This window comes from Schistocerca nitens, chromosome 11, assembly GCF_023898315.1.
Source record: "Schistocerca nitens isolate TAMUIC-IGC-003100 chromosome 11, iqSchNite1.1, whole genome shotgun sequence".
In the NCBI taxonomy this organism is placed as follows: Eukaryota; Metazoa; Arthropoda; class Insecta; order Orthoptera; family Acrididae; genus Schistocerca; species Schistocerca nitens.
The window spans coordinates 86,975,137-86,988,122 of NC_064624.1; the positions used below are offsets into that span (position 1 = coordinate 86,975,137).

The following is a 12,986-nucleotide window of genomic DNA, read 5'->3' on the forward strand; positions in this document are numbered from 1 at the left end:
AAAGTGCTGTCAAAACTGAAATAATACTTTTTACTTAAGTTACTCTACCAGTCCCTGTTAAGATATTCACTTATAGGAAATACAAAATTTCCTTTCCTGGGGAATGCTTTACCTGTGGATTCCACATTTTGCTTTTTTTCTGTCTCACACGAGGCAATAACACGAATCCTTTCGAAACACTTCATCTGTCAATGCCAGCTGCCTGCTTTGATCTTTTTGCAGTTTAATATCATGACAGTTAACTGTCTGAATAGGTAAGACTAATTCATGAACAAGACAAGATGAGCACTCAAAATGAAGGGCTAAGTCTTGCATATAACAACCTCAACGTAGCAATGAGTGCACCTAACAGAGTTTTTCAGTGTTGCTTAACATAATAGAAAATGAACAGACTTGAGCTCTTTGAAAACAAAAAAGCATATTTTATTCAAAAACGTTCATGTACTATGCACAAGTGCTAATAGGCCCAAATGTAAGTAAATATGTATCTGACGTGATTATTGTTGTAAGCATATTGTATTCATGCCAAATATACCTCCGTGAAATGCTTCAATTGCAATACCTATGTCTGAAGTGTACACTGTTCCCGCATAAAAGTGATATGCTCCAAACTATGTATAAAATGTTTCAAAGTCAATGGCCAAAAACTAATTAAATGAAAAAAAGCCTATTTGCAATGGATGTGTACAAATTGAGAAAACTCATTTTTCTCTCGCTAATGCCACAAAGCTAAGTCTCACCAAATAAGTTTCTTTGTATTCAAGTTGACCTGATACAGCACTGGCACTTTTTCATCATGATGCTACCAAGCATTAGTGATGGGGTATACTTGGAGAAGATACTCAACTATGTTCCATTTTTAGATCACCGCCGATACTCAAGGCATTTCAGTAAGTTTAAAATCCCTAGAAAGTATTAACATGTTGCATACACACTACTACACTTCATAGCTTTCCATACTATGTATGAGACAGCAAGTGTTTGTGCTCACAGTAGTGCCACAAATTTTGACATTTCTTGAGAAGGTAGGAGATGATACATGTATCACTTGAGATGAGTTTCCTATCCTGCCCCAAAATTAAAATATATTGTTACAAGATTACTGCACAGCTATTTAATTTCTGTATGTTCTATGTAAGACACCTATGTTCATGAGACAGTAATATCACCTCAACAAAGACATTACCATGCCACATGAGAGATTACCTTATTTGTACATAAAATATATCCTAAAATGGTAGTAAGTGCTCGTCTTTGACCTCATGGGCTTTTAACAAATTACTTAAGAGTACAGGGAACAAAAGGAAGATAAGTTAAAATAAAAAATGGTAACCAACACAAATGTATGTACATGTGAAATGATCAATTTTATTCTGACTTTTTCACAATGATATGGAACACTTAAAACATTGCAGCATTATAAAGAGAATGAATAAATAGTTAACATGTCAAGAGACTGAGCAGAAACTCAGATTGGACATGGCAGGTAATCTGCCATGGCCTATTCAGTGGAACCAACAAAAGTATTTGCCTAAAGGAATTTAGGGAACCCAAATAAAATGTAAATCAGGATGTTCAAACAGGCGAAGGATCCCAATGCACCTGAATGGAAATTCGGTGCCATAATCACTCTGCAATTTTCTCAGTAATTTAACATGTGACCACAAATACAAATGTATAAACTTTTTTTATTTCATCCAAGAATATCTCAACATAATACAACAAACATCAATAATTCAAAATATGGGTATACACACAATGTTTAAAGGATCTCTAAGGGCAGGACAGGTGGTCAGCCGTGGCCTTGATGAAGGAACCATCCCGGCATTTGCCTTAGCGATCCAGGATGGCCAGACAGAGCGAACCCCATCCTCCCAAATATGAGGTCAGTGCTGTTAATAGCTACACTGCCTCATTCGTTTGTTACCTATTATACAATGTTCTGATTTACATGAAAATAGATCTTACAACTAGCAAAAATAATGATTAAATATATATGCAATTACACTTTAACATTTTTCTTTACCACTTTACACAAACAGACCACACAACACTTTGTTCACGGAACTTCAATAAACTGCCAGAGGCTGCTTCAGCAGTTGCTGCATATATGAGTAGTTATCTGAAACAGAAGAACAGGAAACAAACAGCAGAAATATCCTTGTCTAATGACACTTTAGAAACAACATAAAAACTTGCAGCAACTACTTAGCTGACTCATATTAGTAGTAAACATATTCACTTAAGGCATGTCTAGCAATTAATTTAATATGTTCTTCAAACTTCTATATGTATGCTGATAACACTACACTGCAGAGTGTGACCACAATGAAACTAACAATGTAAGGGATATCTTTTACACAAATTCTGGGATGTTAACATCTGAATAGCTGTTCTCTGCAAAACACTGTTTTTTATAGTTGGAGTGTCCAGCATGTGAAGCAAGATACTGAAACTTGTTAAAGACTCACTGAAATTTATCTTTTGATGCAGTTTTAGATTTGAAGTTAACATTTAAATACCTCAGATAATGACTGACTTTTTCAGTAAACAAAATGTCCATGAAAGCATCTAATAATAATTCCATGTCCCACAATGTAATTTTATTTTTTAAAGAGTGGAGCCCCTCCACACTGCCACTAGCAAAAGTTCTACAATCACCTCCGCAGTGATTAGTTTTTTAATCAATACAGATCCATCAGGAGATAGAAAATGGATGAAAAATGTAACAAGAATTGAGATTTTAAGGGCAGAGGGCAAAACATGTCATGTCAAGCACCAAGGGGAAAAAATCCTCCACAACTGTTGGACAGGTAGTAAGAGCAGTAGCGGATTTCTTGCTGTCTGCAGAAGATCATGCAAGCGTAGGTCACATTAGTAAGTGGGTACCATGCAGTTTGATACTAGTGTTATAACCACCTGCACATCAGGCTACAGTGGGGAAGGCCAGTTGCACGCTTTCCGTACTCCAACCTACTTACATTTAATGCCCGATTTAATAAAAATTATACTCTTCCATTTCTGGCACCCTTTCTAGAATACAAACTAGCAAAATTATGAGAATTTGTTGTGTTCCACCACAAAGATAGGACAACTTCCGTGTTTTGCAAATGAAATTTAGTATTGAGCACAAGATGTTTCACCAATTCACGTTTGGCATTTTCAGTGGTTTTCCTTTCGGTCCTATTCAAGAAACCATTTCTTCCAGTAAATATTTCTCAGCAGGTAACCTATACTGCAAGTTTGCAAAGGCTGAAGTGTTGTTATCATAACAATAAAACAATTTCAGTTAACATCTGAGGAAAATAGCAGCATATATTAACAATAATATACGGATTAGTGTTAACAAACTGATGTCAGTATCATTCTAAGAAAATTGAAATTCAAAATAATTGAATGTCAGAATGGGTGCTACAGCTACCAATTTTTAAGTAAAGCAGAAAACAAAATGCTACTGTACTTACAAACTTTGAGGTGCCACATGCCTTGACACAGGCTACCAATAACCCACAAGTATTTTTGACATCTCATGCCTCACAGGTACTTAACTGGATTGCAATCTGATGATTGCTGCTATCAACATGAAAGATAAAATAGTTGTATCCTGTGACCAAATATCAAAGCCGATACTGAAATTAAGTTCTAAGTTACAAATTCCAGTATTTACATATACATCACTGGTAATCCATTCACGTGTCGTAACATTAAACTCAGTGCAAATGTACCTCCATTTTAAGCGAAAGGTCAAGTTTGCCATTGTATGCAAAACACTATTACTTTATACTTCAAGTTTGCCTCTATAGGACTGTGTAACATTTGCTGCTGCTGGAAGACTATCGGAGCCATAACTGGAACAAAGAGCTCCGAGTTACCACCTGCCAATATAAACAAACTTCAATTTTAAACTGAAGGTGAAATATGTCATATGTATCCAAACCACTACCACATTATTCTTCAAGCTTCTCGCATTATGGCTGTGTGACGTCTGCTGCTGCTGCTGCTGACTTCTGGAGCTGTAACAGAAACAAAGAGCTTTGAGTTACCATTTGCCAGTATACTCTTAAGGACTGTAACTGTACCTTCATTTTAAGTGAAAGGTGAAATTTCCCACACATGTATCCAAACCACTAGTACCTTATTCTTCAAGTTTCCCATTTTATAACTGTGTGACATCTGCTGCTGGTGACTGACTTCTGGAGCTATAACTGGAACAAAGTGCTCTGACTTACTGACCGACAATATACATTAAACACTTCAACACAAAACCACTAGTACTCTTTTAATGTAGCATAACAAATATATGCTATGCCCTACAGTTATATCTCCATTTTAAGGGGGAGTTCAAATCTGCCAAAAATGTACCCAAACTAGAATTACCTTACTGTTATAATATCCCAATTATTAAACGGAGACTCATGTGCTGGTGTTGGTGTGCCTCTCGCTCCTCTTCCACATTACTGGTGCCAACGATCACCTCTACAGGAAGGGTTTCACCTACAGAAAAATAGGTTTCATATCAGCATAAGCACAATAGAAATGGTGCCATACTATTTTTGGTGATATATATTACAATGTTTGCGTACAGTATTCTAATGGTACTTGCAGCTTGAATATTTACTTCAAACAAGTTGACAATTGACTCAGTTTTAGTAATGACTATAGCTTCAAGTTTCGGAAATACGGAAGCGTCCGATCCCGCACGTTTGCTTTGACCCATGACATCACAAATATGGCGGAAACAAAAACAAACACACACACTTTCCACAAGAAGCCTAATGACACTAACGGGACAAGCGTGGGAAATGGGGTGTTTTGGGTGGGGGGCAAACTAAATATAAACAAATTTAGACGCCTTGCGTAGCTACAAAGTGTAAGTGAAGACAGCCATGCATGAATACCCACCCACCTCCCCAGGGGTCGTAACCCCTGCAACCCATAGAAGATAAAGATGCTTCAGTAGCTGATTAGTGTTTTTTGTCTTTTTAAAAAAAAATCTCACAGGATAGAACGAACAGATCAGAAAGATAAATATAATAAACTAAAACAGAAATTGGAGGAAACAGATAATTAAAATAAGTAATAAGTGTTTTTAAATTTTAAAAAAAATCTCACGAGATAGAACGAACAGATCAGAAAAGTAAATAAAATAAGATAAAACAGAACTGGAGACAGCCACACTCAAACCAAACTCCCCACCGTCATGACGTCACACACAACACCCTTACGTCACGGGTCAAAGCTGACGCGTGGGATCGGACGCTTCTGTCGACCCCAAGTTTCTTCTTTAATCCTAGCAACACCAACACATTTTCAATAATGTATATTGGGGGGAAGGGAGGGTACTGTATTTCCACCCTAAAAAAATATCTTAATTGTTGTTGACATATATTTTAAACAAATACTGATGTATAAGTTGGGCCCTGAACTTCAAAATATTCAATATGACTGTCACTGTGAAAAGTCACATGTACTATTAACGTGTCAAATTTTTGGGTTAAGTTTAACAACAAAATTTAAAACATTTATGGAATTCAGTTGAAGACTCCATTAAAAACAATTATCCTTTTCAAAATTTTAAAATATGAATCAGTATCTATTCCCCCCCCCTCCAGGCATCGGCAGGGTTAAAAACAAATGATACACAGGAATGAGCACTGATACAATCTGCTATCCGATTAGTTACTAATAATTGCGAGACGACAGTTCATATATCACACAGTGGCATTTTATTAGCACTACCGTTATTACACCTGCAACAATAACTTCCAATTAAATAATTAAGTGTTCCGGCACCATATGCAACATAATTTAATGTTTGAAAATGTCAAGGCAAACAGGTGCGGTGGTATCAACAGCTTAAGTAGTCACGACAAATGAAAACTTGCGTGTAAAAATGCACAAAGCACCACACTGTATAGTATGCTCTTATTTTTAAAAAATTAATAAAATAAAAAATAAATGATTATGCATGCACTGAAATAACCGTAATTGCAATAAATATATATTTTTTCCATTACTCACCCAAATCTAGCTCCGAAGGTCTTTGTGAAGAGAAATTCACAATTAAATGTGGTTTCTGAAGATGTTTTTTTAAATTCGTCGTCGTCGATTTGTACGATAATTTCTTACCGGACAAAGTACATTTCGCAAACTCTCGATCAAGAGTTTCGAAATATGACCACATTTCGCTTGTCCTCGACCTCTTCATGTTGGCAACTATTGGTAATAATATCAACAACACAAAGAAAAACAAGAACGCAGAACGAAAGTCAATACCCTCTAACGCAACCAAAGGCCGGAAAAATAGTGACACCTGTTCCGGAACACCAAGAATTGCAGAGAAATGAGACGATAGATTCCCGTTATTTGCCATCCCCTCTCCCCGATGGCCCACCATCGTTTCCGTAGCAGTACGAAAATATTTGTTCGCTCCAGTTACTATCCTCTCTGGAAATATCACCTGGAACTACGACCTTTAACTGGAGTCACCGAGTCAGGAACGTCTACATACACAGTTATTCCGTTACCAGCTTCCAGGTTACCTGTGGTGGTAGCCCGATAACTGCCAGAGAACTAGAACTACGAGCCAATAACGATAACTGCCAGAGGAGAATACCAGTCTCTGACAGTTATTTCCATAGTCGCTCGAATTCCTTAGTAACTTTCCTTGTACTACGCGTCCAAGCTAAATTAACACGTAAGGCGGTGGCTGAAGGGATCGACTGTACTTGTTAATGCCTGTACTGCAGCTCCTATCAGCCACGGCTCGGACATTAACTTTATTTAATTGTTTATGCTAAAAGTAACGAAGGCCCACGAAATAGTACACAGTTCTTATCAACAAATGGCGCGCAGTCTCACAGTTATTCCCATGGTCTATAGAACGCCTTCCAAATGCGCAGTACGATCTTTCGTCAACATATGGCGCGAGGCACTGTTTACACTAAACAGTTATTGAAATAACTGCCAGAATCAGAGGAACAGTTATCGCAGTAACCGTTACTTCACAGTAACCGGTTATTTCTATCAGTTACGTTATTTTTTGCCACCTCTACTGCACAGAGACAGGAAGATACGCGTAAACTGTTTACGAAAGCAAAAACATACGTAGACAACAACATTGCTACAGTATCAGACGAAATTAATACTATCAAACAGTTGAACATTGAATTGCATCATGAAATCTCCGTTCTTAAAACAAAAACAGACACACACACAGTAGACTTTCAGACAATGACCAGGAGACTTAAACAATTGGAAATAATACAGGATCCCGATGCCATTAAAGCAGACGATAAGAAATTGAACAAAACCACTTATAAAATCCAAAAACAAGTTAATGTTTGTGACACTAAAAATGACGATCAGGTAAAAGCACTGACTGAAAAAATCGTTGAATTGGCCAGTCGTATTGATGTTATCGAAAATAACATTGACACCAAATCAGACGATACGTCACCAATTTCGTTCAATCAAACACCCGAATTCCAAAACTTACAGCAGACAATCAGTGAGATAGGTTCGTCCAATAATACATTACGTAGAAAATTGTCATCTTTACAGAAAGAAATGACTGATATGAAAAATGTTTCAGCCTTTAACACGTCACAGCATACACCAGCATACACAGCATCACACTCTCACAGCCACTATAATGTAGGTAATTTACAGAGAGTACGTGACTTAGATTCCGAACAGCCACAGACAAACAGATTATCATACAATCCTGAGCCTGCTCAGACATTCAGAGACGATAATTTTGATTACAAGAACTTTCTATCCGTTAGGAAATTTAAGGTATTTAAAAATGACAGGACACAGATTCACCCTTTGGACTGGATGCAACAATTTAGCTTTGCTTTTCCACCAACTTGGCCCGTAACACAAAAACTTGAATTTATTTGCAATTTTTTGGAAGGCGAACCGTCAACTCGTGCGAGACCGATCGCGAGACACTGCTACTCGGTAGCAGAATTTCAGAATGCATTTCTGTCAGCGTATTGGTCGAAGACGACACAGCGCGGAATCAAGGATCAATTAATTAGCTTACCGAATTATGAGAACTCCAATTTTCCCACTGTCACGCAATTTTTTGAACACATGGTCCAACAAAACCAATACTTAAGTGAGCCATTCAGTGAATCAGCACTTATCCAATTGTGTATTTCTAAATTACCACGATCGTTAAGAGTATCTCTTTTAACAGGACAGCAGAAAGAAAATATTTCGGCATTTAGAGGTCTGTTACAGTTTTTGGAAGTTCAGCAATCGGACTATTCTTTCATAAACAAAAATTTTTCACATCATAGCCAAGGCCGACAAGCATACGGCAATTACGATCAGCCACGCTATTTTGATAGCAAATGTGATAGACGGTCCAGGAATGACAACCACCAAAACTTTAATAACAGACAAAATTTTAATTATCAGTATCCTCATAGTTATAGTTTGGCAACAATACAGGCTTTTCCCCACAACATCAACAAAACCAATCGGTTAGCATACCTAACCAACAATGAAGTCTGCAAGGTCAACCAAGCTTTAATGTTTCGCCGCCTACACATATAGCGTCGGCTCCGCCAAATAGTAACGCACAGCAACAAGGAAATCATTATGTACAGAAGACACATCATTTCAATTCCTATCGCAACGCGCCGTATAGCAATGATTATCATGACAGACGTAAAAGTAATGAGCACAGTTTTCAGCGTAACAGTCGGTCTTACCAGCAGCAGAATCATCCGCAACAACAGATTATCATGAATGAACCAGACAGTAGGTATTACCCCGAACCCAATGCGTCAGGAAGAAATAACAGAACAGTACAAATAGTGGAAATGCCACAGCATCCTCCCGCAAATAACAGCACGTCAGATAGAATTTGACTAGATACAGTACAGATTGAACCTTCCAGCAACGCAAGCAATAATTATGACACAGAGAATCTTGTCCACGAAAATGTTATTACTTTTGACGACATCCGAGACACTCTTTTGCGTGAAAAACCAGTGATTCAAAAAACCATTTCCCACCCTGTCATTGAAGTAAAGATTGGATTATCTACATTTTGAGCAGTAATCGATTCTGGATCACCTATGTCAGTCATAAATGTAGAAACCTTCAATGAATGTAACAAAGAGAATATTTATTCTACGTTACCATTAGGCAAAACTAAAGTAAAAGGAGCAGTATCTGGTAAAGGAGTAGATGTAAAATTACAGGCACACTTATCATTTTGTATTGCAGGTCATATGTTCCACCCAAATTTTTGGATTGTTCCCCTATTGACAACAAATGTTATTTTAGGTACGAGTTCTTTGGTACAACACGACGCAATTATTGACTTTCAAAATTCCTATTTGATGTTAAAGGATGAAAATGTACAACTGGCATTAGAATTTCAGCACGCTTTATCTGCAGACGAACAGGCAATTAATCCAACAGAGGTCATTTCTAGATCGCGTAACATAGACTGTCATTCAACATTGTTCACCGATACATACGTACACAATTACAATACACCAGACGAAGCTGACTATGACGTTATGCAGATGATTTGTGATAAAGTAAAACAAAGCAGTGCAAATACAGACGTTGAACGTACTCAACTACGCAATATTCTTTTACAGCAAGCTCCAGTTTTTGACAACATCCCTGTTACTATCTCCGGTTTCATGTATGAATTTCAAGTTAAACAGCACGACAGGTTTAAAGCCAAACATTATCCCATTCCATATATTCGCAGAGAACAAGTTAAGAAAGAATTGCAAGCTATGCTTGACCAAGGTGTAATATTGAACTGGCAGTTAGCCCGTACATAAATCTGCTCCATATTGTTAAGAAAAAGGATGGATCACTTCACCTCGTACTTGATTCACGTCATATCAACGACATTATTATTAATGAAATAGATCGCCCACAGACACTAGAAGAACTTTTACAGAAATTTCATGGTACTGCTATTTAATCCACATTAGATTTAAAATCGGGATTTCGGCAAATTCAGCTGCATCCGAACTGCAGGAAGTACACAGCATTTCTCTGTTTTGGTGATTGTTATCAATTTTCAAAATTACCGTTCGGTTTAACAATTTCTTCAGCAGCTTTTATTCGCGGTTTGAATACTATACTTCCGACAGAACTGAAAGACAGAATCACAACATATGTAGACGATATCCTTATTGCAGAAGCTAACTGGTCTGAACACAATTTGGTTCTTGAACAGCTATTGCAAACTTTTCGTGCACAAGGACTCACAGTTAATCTTAGCAAATCACACTTCGGCAAGACTTCTATAAAATTTCAGCAGAAGGCATTGCGCCTGACCCGGAAAAACTTCAAGCTTTACGTGACATAACTGTTCCAACGACGAAGAAACAACTACGTAGCTTTTTGGGTTTAATTAACTTTTTCCGTAAATTTATTCATTGCTCTGCTTTCGACACCCCTGGGTTATACCAGTTGACGGGTAAAAACGCTATTTGGTCGTGGGATAGCCACGCACAGTCTGAATTTGTCAATCTAAAACAAGCTTTGTTGAACGCACCACTTTTATCACACCCTGATCCTGCCAGAAATTTTTCCATTGCCACCGACAGTTCTAACACAGCTTTTGACGTACACATTTTTCAGGAAATTGAAGAAGACGGTACTGCAGTAATTAAAAACATCGCCTTTGCAAGTCGCATTCTGTCACCTGCTGAACGCAATTATTCTGTTATAGAACTTGAAAGATTATGTGTTGTATGGGCATTTACCAGATCATTTTCTTTATGGAAGACATACTACCGTTTACACAGACCATAGAGCTATACAGTTTTTACTTTCCGCTAAATTTACACATGACAGATTAAGCAGATGGGAATGTTATTTACAGGAATTTTATTTTACAATTGTTTACATTCCCGGTACACAAAATGTAGCAGACGCACTATCCCGTTCTCTCAGCAACAATCAGCAAGACATCGCAACCAACTTCTGCCAAGCAAATTTTAGCGTCATGTATATTCAACAAGTTGCATTCGAAAATTTTATTTCGTCATCATTACGAGACATAGCACAAGAGCAAAGCAAAGACAACATATGGAAAGAAATTAAACATCTTTGACATTGGTTACCATTAGAAACTATTATACTGTACGCAATAATATTCTGTTTCGCCGCTCTCACCCTGACAGCAATAACTGGTTATTATGTATTCCTGACGAACTTGTTAACAAATTAATTTGGTATACTCACTTAAGTTACGCACATTATGGAGCCAGAAAATGTTTTCTGATACTGAGACAGAACTGTTATTTTGCCAACATGGAGAAACGTATTCGACGAGTTTTAGCGTCATGTAAAATATGCCAGAAAGCTAAATCAGACACGACTTCACATATTCCTCCGTTACAGCCCATTGTACCCGTTAAATTGAGACACATGGCCGCTGTAGACATTTTTGGACCGATTCCCAGAACTAATAGAGGTTTTTGCTACATCTTTGTCGCTGTTGAACTCACTTCGAAATTTGTTATCTTCACTCCGTTACGCAAAGCTAGTGCTAAATCTATTTCGAATGCATTTGTTAAACATTTTTTATTCCATGTAGGACATGTATTAAAAGTAATTCCTGACAACGGACCACAATTTCGATCTGCGATATGGACACGTATGTTACGAGCTAGAAACATTTCTCCGACATATATATCCAGGTATCACGCTTCTTCGAACCCTTCTGAACGATTGATGAAAGAAATTGGTAAGCTGTGTAGAATATACTGCCATAAAAGACATATGGATTGGGATACACACATACTCTCATTCCAGGATGTAATTAACTCCATACCAAATGAATCTACTATGCTATCTCCGACTGTTATACTGAAAAATGTTGAACCACCCAACAAAATTAAAGAATTGGTATCTTTTCCTACATGTCGTCGACTACGCCACCATGAAATAATTGACATTGCGCTCAACAACATCAAACGCCGGAGAAGACAGCAAAAACAGGCTTGTACACTCTGTGACTTTCACATTGGACAGAAGATACTAGTACGCACACACTATTTATCCAACAGAGGAAAGAGTAGATGCAGTAAATTTGAGCTTCTATACGCCGGTCCATATAGAATTCGCAGCATTCCTCACCCCAATGTAGTACATGTCGAAACTTTGAGAACCAGGAAAAGCAAAGGCAGTCACCATGTCTCCAATATCAAACCCTTTATTGAATGAACATACTTTATGATTATCACACTGTAATGCCATTTCCAGATACTTATATGACCACTTACTGATAATGATTATATATTTTTCTTGGCAAGTGCCCGGCAAGGTAAGGTTAGCAGGTCGCTTTTCTTATCGTTAGATGACAGACTGTGTATATTTTCCATTTTTTTGGTGTATGTATGATTGTTTTCCTATCGAAAGTAGAATTTTTCTTTGTATGCACTATGAAATCTTTAAGATGTAACAAACACCAGTTGACTTTAACATTTTTGCTTTATGATATCTCAATATCTCGACTATTCTACATTTTTTGCTACTACATTACGACAATGTGTGTAAATTTTTGCACTTGAAAACTGTCTATGGTTTTGACCTAATACGTTTTCTGTCATGCTATGTTGTATGCTTAGTTATATCACTAGAAACAAGTTTTTATTTAATGGGTACATAATTAAAATGCAAGATCTTAATCCATATTCATCATTATCAGAGAGCAATAACATGTAAAAAAGATAAATTAAACAAACCACAGTGGTATACTATGAAATGGAAATGTCACCATCGGAATGAACGAAAGATAATGCAATACCTTGTCATGAAGAGTAAATGAATCAGAATTAACAAGCATTAACAAGAATATACTATACACACTGTATAATAGCAGTCTTAACTAATTATTTTTCTTTCAGAATACGAGGCGATTGATGCAGGCTGTCAGACAGAACTACACATGTTAATTTTAGTGATGAAATATGCTAGAAGTAAGAAAC

The 12,986-nt window shown here is 37.1% G+C and overlaps 1 long non-coding RNA gene across 17 annotated transcripts in view; it reads right to left on the reverse strand.

Moving 5' to 3' along the window:
• Positions 1-2,145: 2,145 nt before the first annotated feature.
• LOC126212898 (uncharacterized) overlaps positions 2,146-12,986 on the reverse strand; it is a 1,289,673-nt gene continuing 1,278,832 nt past the window's right edge. For 8 of the 17 annotated variants that reach the window (XR_007540969.1, XR_007540962.1, XR_007540966.1 and 5 more), the window contains 3 exons: positions 3,944-4,494; positions 3,726-3,848; positions 2,146-3,573 (listed from right to left, as the gene is read on the reverse strand). This is a non-coding gene — a long non-coding RNA (uncharacterized LOC126212898). The remainder of the gene's footprint in view (positions 3,574-3,725; positions 3,849-3,943; positions 4,495-12,986) is intronic. The other 9 variants (XR_007540977.1, XR_007540975.1, XR_007540974.1 and 6 more) reach the window with 5 other exon arrangements.